Genomic DNA, 12,680 nt, shown 5'->3' with positions numbered 1-12,680 from the left:
TCCTAGGGCTTGTGAACCCACCCGCCTCACCTACTCAGAGAACTCCAGGTAGCAAGAGACCTGCCTCAAAAAAACAAAAACAAAAGTATTGGCATCCAAAGTACAATACCCATGGTTGACCTCTGGCCTTTATCCAGCCTTGTGCCCCAGCATACACAAAATGCCCACTGAGTTACCATTCAGTGCTCACGATCAAGTCAAGGCCCTTTCTGAGCCTTCCTGAGGACACTGGACTCTGTATGACACACAATTCCTGACATTAGATAGCCTCACTCACATTTGCCATTTAAATCACTTTACTTCCTTTTTTAAATGTCTCTGGTCTCCTCAAGAGAGACAGACAGACAGACAGACAGACAGACAGACAGACAGAGACAAGAGATCACCTCTGCAGAGATAAATCCCCTAATATATGGCCAAATGACCTTGAACAAGGAGCAAAAAAATATTGTCTTTTCAACAATCAGTACTTGGAAATATGTGAGATCCACATGCAAAAAAATATAGTCCAGGCCTTATCTTAAAGAATACACAAAAATTACCTCAAAATGAATCAAGAAGTAATGGATCAAAAATGGAGTCATGGGCCAGCAGTTCAGAGTACTTGAGATCTTGCAGAGGACCCAAGCTCCATTCTCAGAACTAACATGATGCCTCACCAACTGCCTAGAACTCCAATTTAGGGGACTCCAACATCCTCTTCTGGCTTACTGGGCACCTAGCATGCATGCAGTCCACATGTATTGAAGGCAAAACATTCACACACATAAACTACAAATCTACAAATAAAAAATGTTTTTAAAACTTTTGTGGGACTGGAGAGATGGCTCAGGTTAGGAACATTGGCTGTTCTTCCAAAGGTCCTGAGTTCAATTCCCAGCAACCACGTGGTGGCCCACAACCATCTATAATGAGATCTGGTGCCCCCTTCTGGCATGCAGGCATACACGCAGAACACTGTGTACATAATAAATAAATCTTTAAAAAACTTTTGTGCATCAAACACAACCAACAGAAAAAAGAACCTATAGAAGAAATACTTGTAAATTATGTATCTGATTAAGGTCTGATACCTAGAATATACAAATTAACTCTTTTTTTAAAAAACTGAAAAAATGGGCAGAGGACTTGAACAGATGGTGACCAAGAAACATCAGAGGACACTTGACAGAACCAGGCAATCAACATCACAATGAGATATCACCTCAAATACACAGCAAAGCCACAACATAAGGGGGGCAGGCAAAAAGCAAGTATGTGGACAAACTGTAAGCTTGGAGAATATTGGTGAGACTGTAAAGTACCATGATGGTAAACACTATGGACCAGAAAGCTCCTCAAGAAGTTAAAAACACAACCGTCCGGAGCCCAGCAATCTCACATCTAAATTAACATTCAAAAGAACTGAGCACAAGGTCTGGAAAGGATATTTGTATATCAGTGTTTCCAACCAGCCTCAGACCACAAGTATACCTTTAAAGCCAGCACTTGGGAAGCAGACAGAGGCTACAGAGCAAGTTCTAGGACAGCCAGGGCTACACAAAGAAACCCTGTCTCAAAAGAGAAGAGAAAAGGGAAAAAACAGTCAGGACAACCAAGGGTGAGCACGTGCCACACACATTCTAAACGGAAGGCAGCGTACGACATGTGTACTACATGCTCATCCAGAGGACATTATTCCTAGTGAAACAAGCCAGTCACTAAGGACAAAGATCACATAGCCCCACTATGTGTGACACCCCGGGGTAGTCAAATTGAGACGACAGAAAGATGATGGTTGCCAGGGACTAGGAAGGGAGCAAGTGAAAGTTGTCTGATCTACAGTTTTGGATGTAAAACCTTTTTTCTTTTTTTCAATCTTAGAGCTGTCCTTAACAAAAATGTAGTAGGTTTAAAACCACTAAATGGTGGTGTATGCCTTTGATCCCAGCACTCGCAGGCAGAGGCAAGTGGATCTTTGAGTTTGAGGCCAGCCTGGTCTACAAAATGAACCCAGGACAGCCAAGGCTACACAGAGAAACTGTGTCTCAGGAAACAAGCACTGAACTATATATACTTGTGTTTTTACCATTGCTTTAAGTGGGCCATACGATTACCAAACTGAATTGACATGTCTCAGGCACACTGCAAAACTTCCTGACCCGTTACCTGTAGGCAGCCAGTTCTAGATTTCTTCCAAACTATCTTTTTCAATTAACAGAATTCTGTTGAAGATCCTTTTAGCTTATCCAAAAAAAAAATTTCAATGTCCCCATTGTCATACAAAGCCACTCTGAAAAGAAGCAAGATGTAACCACTTCCAAGTGTCCTCCAGCACTCAGCCACCTGGTTATCCTGGTGCCTGGCCCCGGCCGTGATGCACACTCCTCATGGCCTCCACAGCACATCCCACCCAAGCTGCTTTAGGCTACAGTGCTTTGACAACAGCTCCAGAACAATCCCACCACAGCGAGTGTCAGGCTCTCAAGCCTTCCTGTGACTCCCAAGCACTCCTGGGCCCTTAGCCACTGAAACTCAACTTCCTTATACAATCTTCATCCTTCCTTTTCTGCTCCACATCAGCAAGGCACTAAGGTCCTAATTTTAAGAATGAAACTTTGAAGTAGCATAGGAATTCCTCTAACCAGAGACAGAGTAAGGAGCTACATTCAAGCTTGGGCACAGTTCTACCATACAACTGAACTAGGAGTCACACACACAAACACATCAAATGCTGGCTACTTAGAAGTTAGAATCCAGTAGGCCAGCTAGCGAGTTCTGAAGTCTTCAGTGGAGCTTGCAAGGAGGGAAAACTGGTCAGCTACACATGGCAGGTGTTTTTCTCAGTCTCTGGTGACAAGTAGTATGGCAGAATACAGTTCTGGGAGCACAAGGTAGGAAAGCTAGACACTGACCCCAGGGCCTTACAAAGGCTAAGTGAGTCCTCTACAGCACTGAGGCCACAACTCTGCTCTTTGTTAGAACACAAGGCCTTACTGACTTCCCATGCAGTCCTAGGGACAGAAGGTGACTCAAGCAGTAAAACTGAGCAAAACTTTTGAACATCCTCTTACAGGTCCCTCTGACTAAACAGACTCTCTTTCCTGACACAGTTCAGAACCAGCTGCTTCTCTGAGTGCATGAGAGGAAATGCAAGGGGTTTATCGTATACCAAGCTGAACCCTACCATTCATTAAATGAAGTATTCATCACAGAAAGGTAACAGGTGCTTAGGGTGAGGACACTGGTCAGAGCTAAGGGTACAGGTCAGAGGTACAGCAGTTGCCTACCACTGATGAGGCTCTGGGGTCAGCCGCCTTTACTAGAGAAGGAGGAAGAGAGGGAGGAGGTGGAAGAGGAGGAGGAAGAGGAGGAGGAAGAGGAGGAGGAGGAAGGCCAAAGAAGAAATCCGGAACCTGATAATGGTAGAATCCCAGCCTGCAGGAACATGGGCAGCTGGCTCACTGCCCTCTGCTTTTAAATTTCTCAATAGCTATCTTCTGAGATCAGAACTCATTATGAAAGGAAGCAAGGCTCTGAATGAACCACAAAAACAATCAATGGCTGCACCTGTTCACACGTTGGTAAAGGGCTCAGAGGAAGTAAGAAGGAAGCCAGGAAACTGCGGCTGGATGTCCTTTCAAAAGGCCCAGCAGTCTCCGAGTAAATGCTCTGTTTGGAAAAACCAGCAACTCTCCATCTCCAAGCCAGCATTCCTCAGAAAGCACCGTCTCCAGTCTAACATTATGTAATTACCTGTTTCCCAAAGTTAGGCATACTACAAATCTAATTAGAGAGAGAACTGCAGCTGATAAGTAACCAATTAGACCCCATCAGCTGGAAGGGCTCAGCTCAGACCTCCAGAAGCAACTGTCACCGACCTCACAGTACACCACCTCGACCCTAATGGCCCTTCTTGCCATTTTGGGGGTCATCTCTCTAGGTTTTTAAGAAAACACATTCACTCAGGGAGCAGAGCCAAGCATAACTCTGTGAGTTCAAGACCAGTCTAATCTACAAAGTGAGTTCCACGCCAGCCAGGGCCACAGTGAAATACTGTCCCAAAAGAAAAGTCTCTTTGCATCTGGGTCATCTTATTCCATCTGGACAGAAGAAATGAAGAAAATGGATGAAGGATGAGATGAGAAGATGAAATTTTCTCTCCTTACCCTCCTGGTTCCAAATCAGACTACATTGCATCTTTCTGTCCCTTGCTCAAACTCTGGGAGTTGAAGAGAGCTGGGGCCAGGGAAATTTACCCCACCTTCCCACCGTTCCCATACCAGAACTCATGAAAGCTCATCCAAAGAAAGAAGCTGTCATTTAGGAATAATCAGCTCAAATGTGCATCTGGAAAACAAAGTATCATACAAGTATGTCTCATTTTTAACTATCGAGGCATACAAGACAACTGTGAAAGCAAAAAATGCCATCAGGCCAATGGCCAAGTGATCTGCCTGTGTTTGGATCGCCAGTCTCGAGAGACACAGCACAACAAAGACCTCTCTGTGAACCCTGAAATAAAGCAACACTTACCCCTCCATCCCCTGAACAGAAGCAGCCCCTCTCCTAAAAGTCAGTCTTCACCAGCAGGGATATTTCTCCTACCTCACCAGGGGAAGTCCAGCAGTTCTACACAAACCTGCTGGGTTTCCCCGAGAGGGCTCCCACAATCAGCACCTACTAACATGCAATCCTCCCCGCACACACCCTGCAACCCTTCCACAGAGCTAACTGGCAAAGCACAACTCCTTTCTTTTGCAAATGAACTTTAGAGAAGGAAAAGATGGGACAACAACAAAGTTTGACCTTTCTAATGAGCATTAGGACCCTAAGGGAATAAAGGTGTCTTCGAAGAAGGAGAAGAAGAAGAAGAAGAAGAAGAAGAAGAAGAAGAAGAAGAAGAAGAAGAAGAAGAAGAAGAAGAAGAAGAAGGAGAAGAAGAAGAAGAAGAAGGAGAAGATGATAATATTAATGCCTCCATGTTCTGCCTCCATGTGCAGAAATTTTAATTTAGGGCTCCTTTTCCCATAACTTAACTATCTGAATAATTCCACAGCGTAGGTACCAAACACAACAATAATGCTATCCTCACAGCTTTTCAACTTTAATTGTAGCTATTATTTCCTTCAGCTTCGCTTCTCCCTTATTTTCATTATTTAATAATCATTGAATACTTAAGTATGAGGAAAAAAGAGTAAACAAACATCAACACAGTCAATAGGAAAAGAACAAAAGGTGAAACAGAGGAACATGTTTGAATCAGGCAGGCCTGTTATCCTGAATGCTAGCTATACCTAGTTTTCTACAGTCCAAATCACATCAGCTCCCTGAGCGGGGAGCTCCTCACTTGCAAACGGGAAAAGCTGGGCCAAAGGAACTATGCCCCAACTCCATTCCAGCTCCAGCCACCCAAGGATCTGCTCATCAGAGGGTAAGAAAATACAACTACAAGTGAGAGTTACAAAGTATTTCCATACACATATTCTGGTCAATTTCTGTAGCAAAGCTGGGCGACAACTGTGTGTTGGCACTGCAGCACAAGCCCATGAGTTCTGAAAGGGGTACAGCTGCTTTCTAAGGTCACCCCAGCCAGAAAATGGCAGATCAGGTATTTGAAGTCCACACCTTCTAAAGACGAGTATTTCAAACCTTTTCAGTAAGTTGAAAGATCAAAACTGTCTCATATGGAAAACCTTAGAGATGACAGTAAGCTAGACCAACAGTTCCCTAAGGCCAAGAGAGGTCACTGGAGTCCCAGAAACCGAGAGGATCACCTCTGATGGTGGCACTCAGTAAATATCACTTGACTCACGAGCCTCAAAGGGTTACAAATACAGGGAAATAAGATGGAAATTTTAGTTTTCAAATTTTGAGATTCAGCTTCTGTGATGCAAAATGAAACAAAGAAGCTTGCTCCATCAGAGCTGGGGGGGGCGCTGGGGAGGGTGCAGGGGTGGGGGCTGGGGAGGGTGCGGGGGTCAGGGCTGGGGAGGGTGCGGGGGTGGGGGCTGCCAGTCCAATCTGGCTACTGAGCCAAAGGGCTCTCTCTAATGGAAGAATTAACCTGAAAACCTTCCGGACAGTCATACATTTGTGCAGTGCCCTTTGGTAATAAAAAGACAGATAGGTAAGAGACACCAAGCCTTACTGCTCACCTCATAAGCTGTCCACTAGGTTGGCCAAGAATCTGCTGAGTTTGGTTCCTCTCATGCTGCTGTCTGCACTCTAAGAAATCATTTGATTAACAATTCAAACTGCAACTGAAAAGACAACATATGCAGTCTATGTAAAGGCTAATCTCACCCCATCCTCAATCTACAGCACTTTAATAAAGTCCTTAGGAAGCTCTTTAAAGAGATGCTTAAAAAGAAACCCAAATAAGGAAAATCCATCAATACCACACATGTAATTCAAAGCAAACATGCAATAAAAAGCCAGGAAATACAACTGGAGAAGTGAGTCAAAAGAAAAGCACATCTCAGGCTGTCGTTCTAGTGACACGCTGACGCATCACTACTGCCCAGAGTAGTAAGTCAGCCTTCCACAGAACCTTGACACGGAGTCACAACTAGAAGTCCAAGCCGGCAGGACCGTGGCAGACCCCGGGAACTGCACAGCGGCTATCAGCTACACCTACTGACTGTCTCTGGCCACCTACTAAACCTGTTCCTTCTCTCCATCAACTGGAGAAATCTAATTACTGATAGTCAACTTCAAGAATCCTTTAAGAGCGAGGTAAGAAAAAAGTCTTCAGTGAGACAGAAGCAAGTCAGCATTCCAAATGCTTCGCTTGCCCTAACCATTCATGTTCAAACCATCACCCAGGTCATTTGAAATCACTGCTGTTAATGCCTTAGTGTCAGTAACATATTTCATGGGAAAATGCTTCAGTAATGATATTCTAGTTAACAACCGGGTTGTCACCTCATAGTTAGGCACATCAGTGACCATAAACGACTTTGCTTAAACCTTTTAACTGCTCTGCATAATCCTATCAGCTTTTTTTTTTTTTTTTCCATCCTGGTAAAGGCAGCTTAATTGCAGCTTTCAGGAAAGGAAAGGGGGATATGGGAAAGTCGTTAAACCAAGATACAGAAAAGCATTCCTGTCCCTAAACGAGGTTGCAGGAACAACTGGGTAGGGCTTAATGTTGTGGCTGCCCAAAAGACCAAGCCAGAGAACCTTTGCATTGGGTGATATACTCCATTCGAGAAAGCAGGAGAAAGTTGACACTTAACTCCCACAGAGTACCAGTATTTAAAAAAAAAAAAAAAAAAAAAATGGCTTTAAGACTCTGAGTCAGAGTTTCAACATGAAAGGCTCGCTTTATAGAGGAAACGCCAACCCCAGTCCATCCAGATAGACCTGGAACCTGATGAAAGTCGACACCTCCCTCTGAAATTTGCATCGCAACACTGGCTCCAGTTTAGAAACATAATCGTGTACCAGGTAGTATGAATTTCAGTGAAGGCTGCCTCTCAAGCAGCAGTCAGGAAAAAAAAATCAATTCTATAAAGCTCCAAAGCAGTCTGGGAGTTACCCGTCCCCAAAAGCTTCCCCTTCCAAGAGGAATGCCAACAATCCAGCACAACCTCCCTTGAAAGCTAGCTATTTCCCGTGCCTCTGGTTTTGGACACGGCTAGCCCCGATGAAATTTCAACCTGCCCAACGCGATTGCTTGCTCACGTCGAAATGCCATGGAGCGATTTATGAACCTGGCAAGTTGCCTTTAAGGTCAAGAACAAAGTTGGAAAGGGCAAGTGGAGAAAAAGTTCTTTATGCAGCACCCTCACTCCTCTCCAACCCTCTGGACGGTTTACTAAGAAACGCAGGTTGGAGCATCCTCGGATCTCAGTCTCCAGGAGGGAAATTAACACCCTCGAGCCCGCAGCCGAACCTCTCCCTTCCCAAGCATTAACCCTCTGGGCCTTACCCCCTCCAGCACACCTGCAAAGCGCTCACGGGATGACGGATAAGGAAGGGTCGCTCTGAGGAACTGGGAGCCGCAGGGTGAGCACAGCTACCAGGAGGGGACACGGGGCTCCGAGCCTCTCTGGGGGAGCAGATCCGGATCCCGAGGTGCGAACGTGCGCGCGCGCCGGACGCGGTGGAGCGCAGACTCGCCCCCGCCGGGACCGCGATCCCAGCACGCCACCAAATCGGAAATCAAACTTTCAGCGGCTACAAACGTCTAGCGCCTGGCCGCGAATCCCTGGCCAGGGTCAGCACGGGGGAGCGGGGGGGTCTGTCAGCAATGCCGCCCCGCCCCCAACTCCTAGCCCAGCCCTGGGGGCCACTTACCGCTTGGTCTAGGCTTCCCGGGGCCGCCGCGCGTCCGGGGCGCGTCGATCGCGCGCTCTCCCTGGGGAGAAAGAGAAAGCGTGCAGACGGTCGGGGCGCGCTCACTCGCCGCCTCCTCTGAGGAGATCCGAGGCTCCAAGCGCCCCGCGTAGGAGCCGCGGGGGCGGAATCAACGCGGCTCCCCAGCCCCGCTCCGAAGGAGACCCGCAGCGGCCACGCACTAGGCGCCTCAAGGGCCGAAGTGACCAGTCCCCGGGCATCAACTATTGTGCAGGAGCCGGGGGTCCGGCTCGCGCCCCCAGAGTCCCCATCCCGCCCGCCAGCTCCCGGGAACAAGCGCACAGCGCCTAGGGAGCGTCCCGGCTGCGGAGCTCCAATCTGGGCACGGTATTGGGGGAGTTGAGTGGCCGCGGGGGAGGGGACAGGTAACTGCCCACTGGGGTGATGGAGAACCCGCGCAGGGACGACGCGGAAAGGGAGCCCGGGGCGGGAGGCTTCCCGGTCCCACCCTCCCTCCCTCCCCGACCCTCCCCCCCAGGACTCGGCGCTGCACTGACTTTCTGCTCACTCGCTCACGCACGTACTGAACTCGCTCACAAAGTTGCCGGCGGTGGCGGCGCTTCACTGGCCCTTCTCCCCGCCCCATCCCTTCCCTCCCTCCTCTCCTCCCTCTTTCAGTCTCGGGTGAGATCACCGCGGCGGGGGTTCTGCGCTCAGGCAAGTCTCGCGAGATTAGAGCCTAGCTTGGGCCGGGGGAAGTGGAAGGAGGGTAGCGAGGACCGCGGAACTTCTGGTTGCCATGACGACTCAACAGCGGAGTGCAGTTTTCACCTGCCTCCCCCGCTGCCCCGGCCTAGCTGTGGGGAAGAGAAGGCTGGAGGCGGACGGAGGTCTTACGTGGACCTGCATCTCAGAGCTAGGAGCTTTTGGCCGGAGAGGCTCTGTGCTGTAGAAGACAGCGCACCTCTCTACTTCTGAATGTCCCCCATGTACTCAGTTTATCTGCCCTCCGGTGTAATCTCATCTCCAGCCCCCACCATGATGCATTCCTTTCCCATCCTAACTCCCCTGAAGGCAGCTCACTCCTCAACGCCTCCGCAGGCTTTGTACGTAGTAGGTATTTTATGTCTGTTATTAAAACTGAAGGTAAAAGTCCGTGTGTGTCCGCAGTACATTTACTTTGTCTAACTCCGAAGACTATCTGGAATTCATACAGCAGTTTCTGCCCCACATTCAAATTTTTCACCCTGCTAAACTCCACTCTCATTTCTGCACAAATCATATCTTTTTCTGTGGTTACACTCTCTCTTTTCTCTTTGTCTCAAAAATCCTGTTCACCATAGAGGGCAGGAAACAAAACTTTTTTTTTTAATTGCAAATCCTTATACTATGCCTTTATACCTAATTCCAAAATGCCGTTGAGGGACTAGAGAGATGGCTCCGGGGTTAAAAACACTGGCTGCTGTTCCAGAGGACTGAGATTCAATTTCCAGCACCCATTTGGTGAGCTAACAACCCATCTGTAACTCCAGCTCCACGAGATCTGACACCTTACAGGAACACAGAGCATATCATGCGGTGCACAGACATGCATGCAAGGCATATCCATCTACATAAAAATAAGTCCAAAGGGCTACTGATTGAAATCCCATGCTCGGGGTTGGAGATATGGCTCAGCGGTTAAGAGCACTCACTGCTCTTCCTGAGGTCATGAGTTCAATTCCCAGCAACTACATGGTGGCTCATAACCATCTAGAATGTGATCTGATACCCTCCTCTGGCCTGTAGGTGTACATGCAGGCAGAGCACTGTATACATAATAATAAATAAATGAATCTTTAAAAAAAAAAAAAGAAGAAGAAGAAGAAGAAGAAATCTCATTCTCTTTCCAAATTGTAGTGGTTTTGTATTACTGCCTAAGTAATAAACTGCTGTCGGTAAAAGTTAAGCATGAAGTCTTGGTGTCAACAAAGATGAATAAATATAGATTTCATGATGTATAACAGAACTCACTATCAAAAAAGAGAATTCGCCCCTAAACATTAATACAGTTAAGATTTTTAGATTAACTGTAGCTGTGTGTGTGTGTGTGTGAGAGAGAGAGAGAGAGAGAGAGAGAGAGAGAGAGAGAGAGAGAGAGAGAGAGAGAGAGATGGTGAGGAGGTACTTGACAGACAAGAGTATAGAGGTAAAATGTCACTTTGTGAAATTTGTTTTCCCTTTCCTTCCACCATTACGTGGGCTTTGGGGCTCAACCTCAGGTCACCAGGCTTGCAAAACAAGTGTCTCTAGCTGCTGAGCCATCTCAAGTTCCTGAAAGTTTTTCTATTAGAAATTAAATAGCAAGGGCTGGAGAGATGGCCCAGTGGTTAAGAGCACCCTCTGCTCTTCCAGAGGTCCTGAGTTCAATTCCCAGCAACCACAATGGTGGCTCACAACCCTATAATGTGATCTGTTGCCCTCTTCTGGCCTGCAAATAGAGTGTTGGTATATACATAAAATAAATCTTAAAAAAAAAAAAAAAAGAAGAAGAAGAAACTTAAGTGGCACAGTGATTAAAAAGTATGCACAGGACCATGAAAGTGGGGCTTGGGTTCCATGCCACTAATAATTAAGGTTCTTTGAGAAATTTATTGTCTCCAACACTACATCTGTAAAAATCAAGGGGTGGCCCATGTGTTAAGTTATTACAGCTTTAAAATTCTGTAGCATTCAGACCTATAAAAGTTTCCAATAAATGACAGATATTTCCCTTTTATATTGAACAATAAAAAAAGCAAATGAGTGTTTCATTTTATAATAAGTCATTTTCACTATGTTTCACTACGTGTTGATAATTTTATATTGAAATTTCTTTTGTCTCAGCAACAAAGACAACAAAAATATTGGTCCTGTAATAGTTGTAAAGGGCATGCATTATTGGTGGTTGGTTTTTACAGTAACTCAGAACAGATTCCTTTTTGTTTAATAAACATGTCGATTCAAGTAAAAAAAAAAAATCAAATGAATGCACATTCACATCAAAGCAACTTAAGAAAGGAGGAAGGTAAAGGAGACAGGATGAGCATTGGGGGTCACAGTTTATCAGGAACTGAGCCATCTTTTTTAAATTTACATTTATTTCCTTTTGTGTGCACATATACGTATGTAGGCATGTGTATGTCATAGCACGCAAGTGAAGATCAGAGAACATCTTATAGGCTTCATTCCTCTCCTTCAACCCTGTAAATTGTGGGAATTGAACTCAAATCCTCAGGTACCTTTACCCACCACGGCACCTCACTTCACCATCAATCCATGGATCTGTTTTAAGGATCAAACCTTCATCACGTCTCTAGGTATTATGAATCAGTTCTTCTTCATTAATGTAACAGCTTTACCCTTAGAGAATGGCTGCCCAGCATGGCACTGTTCTCAAGGCCACCTATTTCATGAATCCCAGAGAGCCCTTTGAAACAGTCGCCCTGAGTGTTAGCCAAATCTGTTAACTTTCTTCAGCGCTCTTTATGAGGCCCTAGTGAAGGGTGTTGGATTCCAAAATCCAGTGTGGGTTAAAAAGGAGAGTTCGGTGATTTTGGCCTCGCGTACTTTAACACTGCCTTGCTATGGGATTCCTTACCCTCCCAGCTGCAGACTACTACTCCTTATAAGTCTGCACCAGCACTTGCTTTATAATCAATTAGCTTCCCATGTTAAATTACAGAGGAGCCACTATGCTTCCCTCTCCACTCTCTTACCCTATAAAGACTGTGTCACACCTTCTTCTTCATCGTTGCTGCGGTGGCCTTGCCCTTTCATCTGAGAAGGAACGCAAACAGAAGAGAGCTGAACAACGCCCCCTTCCTAGACGCTCTGCCCACCTGCATAAGGGTCCTCTTCTTTGCTCCCTGACACTTACAGCAACGTCTCAGTCCTTAGCTGAGATTGACCTCTTGCTCTGTGTACCCATCCCACGCTCTTCGACTGAGGGACATTGATTCAGACACTGTCCCCTCTCTGGCTTACACCAGCAAATTGCCCCACTCTGATGAATCATCTTCCTTTTGCGTGTGTGTATGTGTGTGTGTGTGTGTGTGTGTGTGTGTGGGAGAGAGAGAGAGAGAGAGAGAGAGAGAGAGAGTGAGATAGAGAGAGAGAGAGAGCACAGTGGAGTTCAGAGGGCAGCCCCCACCTTCCTTCCACCTTGTTTGAAGCAAGGCTGCTGGTGCCTTCCCCCTAGCCCCCACCCCCCATCCTCCCCAGCCCCCATTGCTGGTGCCTTCCCTCCAATCCCCCCACCCCCCTCCCTCCCCAGCCCCCATTACTGGTGCCTTCCCCCCACTCCCCACCCTCCCTCCCCAGCCCCCATTGCTGGTGCCTTCCCCCCTACCCCCCATCCCCCCATCCTCCCCAGCCCC

General features: G+C 46.8%; 1 protein-coding gene across 1 annotated transcript in view; it reads right to left on the bottom strand.

Annotated features, from left to right (window-relative positions):
• The window catches only part of Sipa1l1 (signal induced proliferation associated 1 like 1), a 300,315-nt gene extending 291,343 nt beyond the window's left edge, over positions 1–8,972 (bottom strand). The window contains exons 1-2 of the mRNA XM_051148660.1: positions 8,841–8,972; positions 8,284–8,344 (exon numbers count right to left, since the gene is read on the bottom strand). The gene's annotated coding sequence lies outside the window, so the exon portion shown is untranslated. The remainder of the gene's footprint in view (positions 1–8,283; positions 8,345–8,840) is intronic.
• Between the last annotated feature and the right edge of the window lie 3,708 nt (positions 8,973–12,680).

Source organism: Acomys russatus, chromosome 1, assembly GCF_903995435.1.
Source record: "Acomys russatus chromosome 1, mAcoRus1.1, whole genome shotgun sequence".
Lineage (NCBI taxonomy): Eukaryota > Metazoa > Chordata > Mammalia > Rodentia > Muridae > Acomys > Acomys russatus.
The sequence above is the reverse complement of the archived record's forward strand: the minus strand, read 5'-3'. Positions and strand labels throughout refer to the sequence as shown.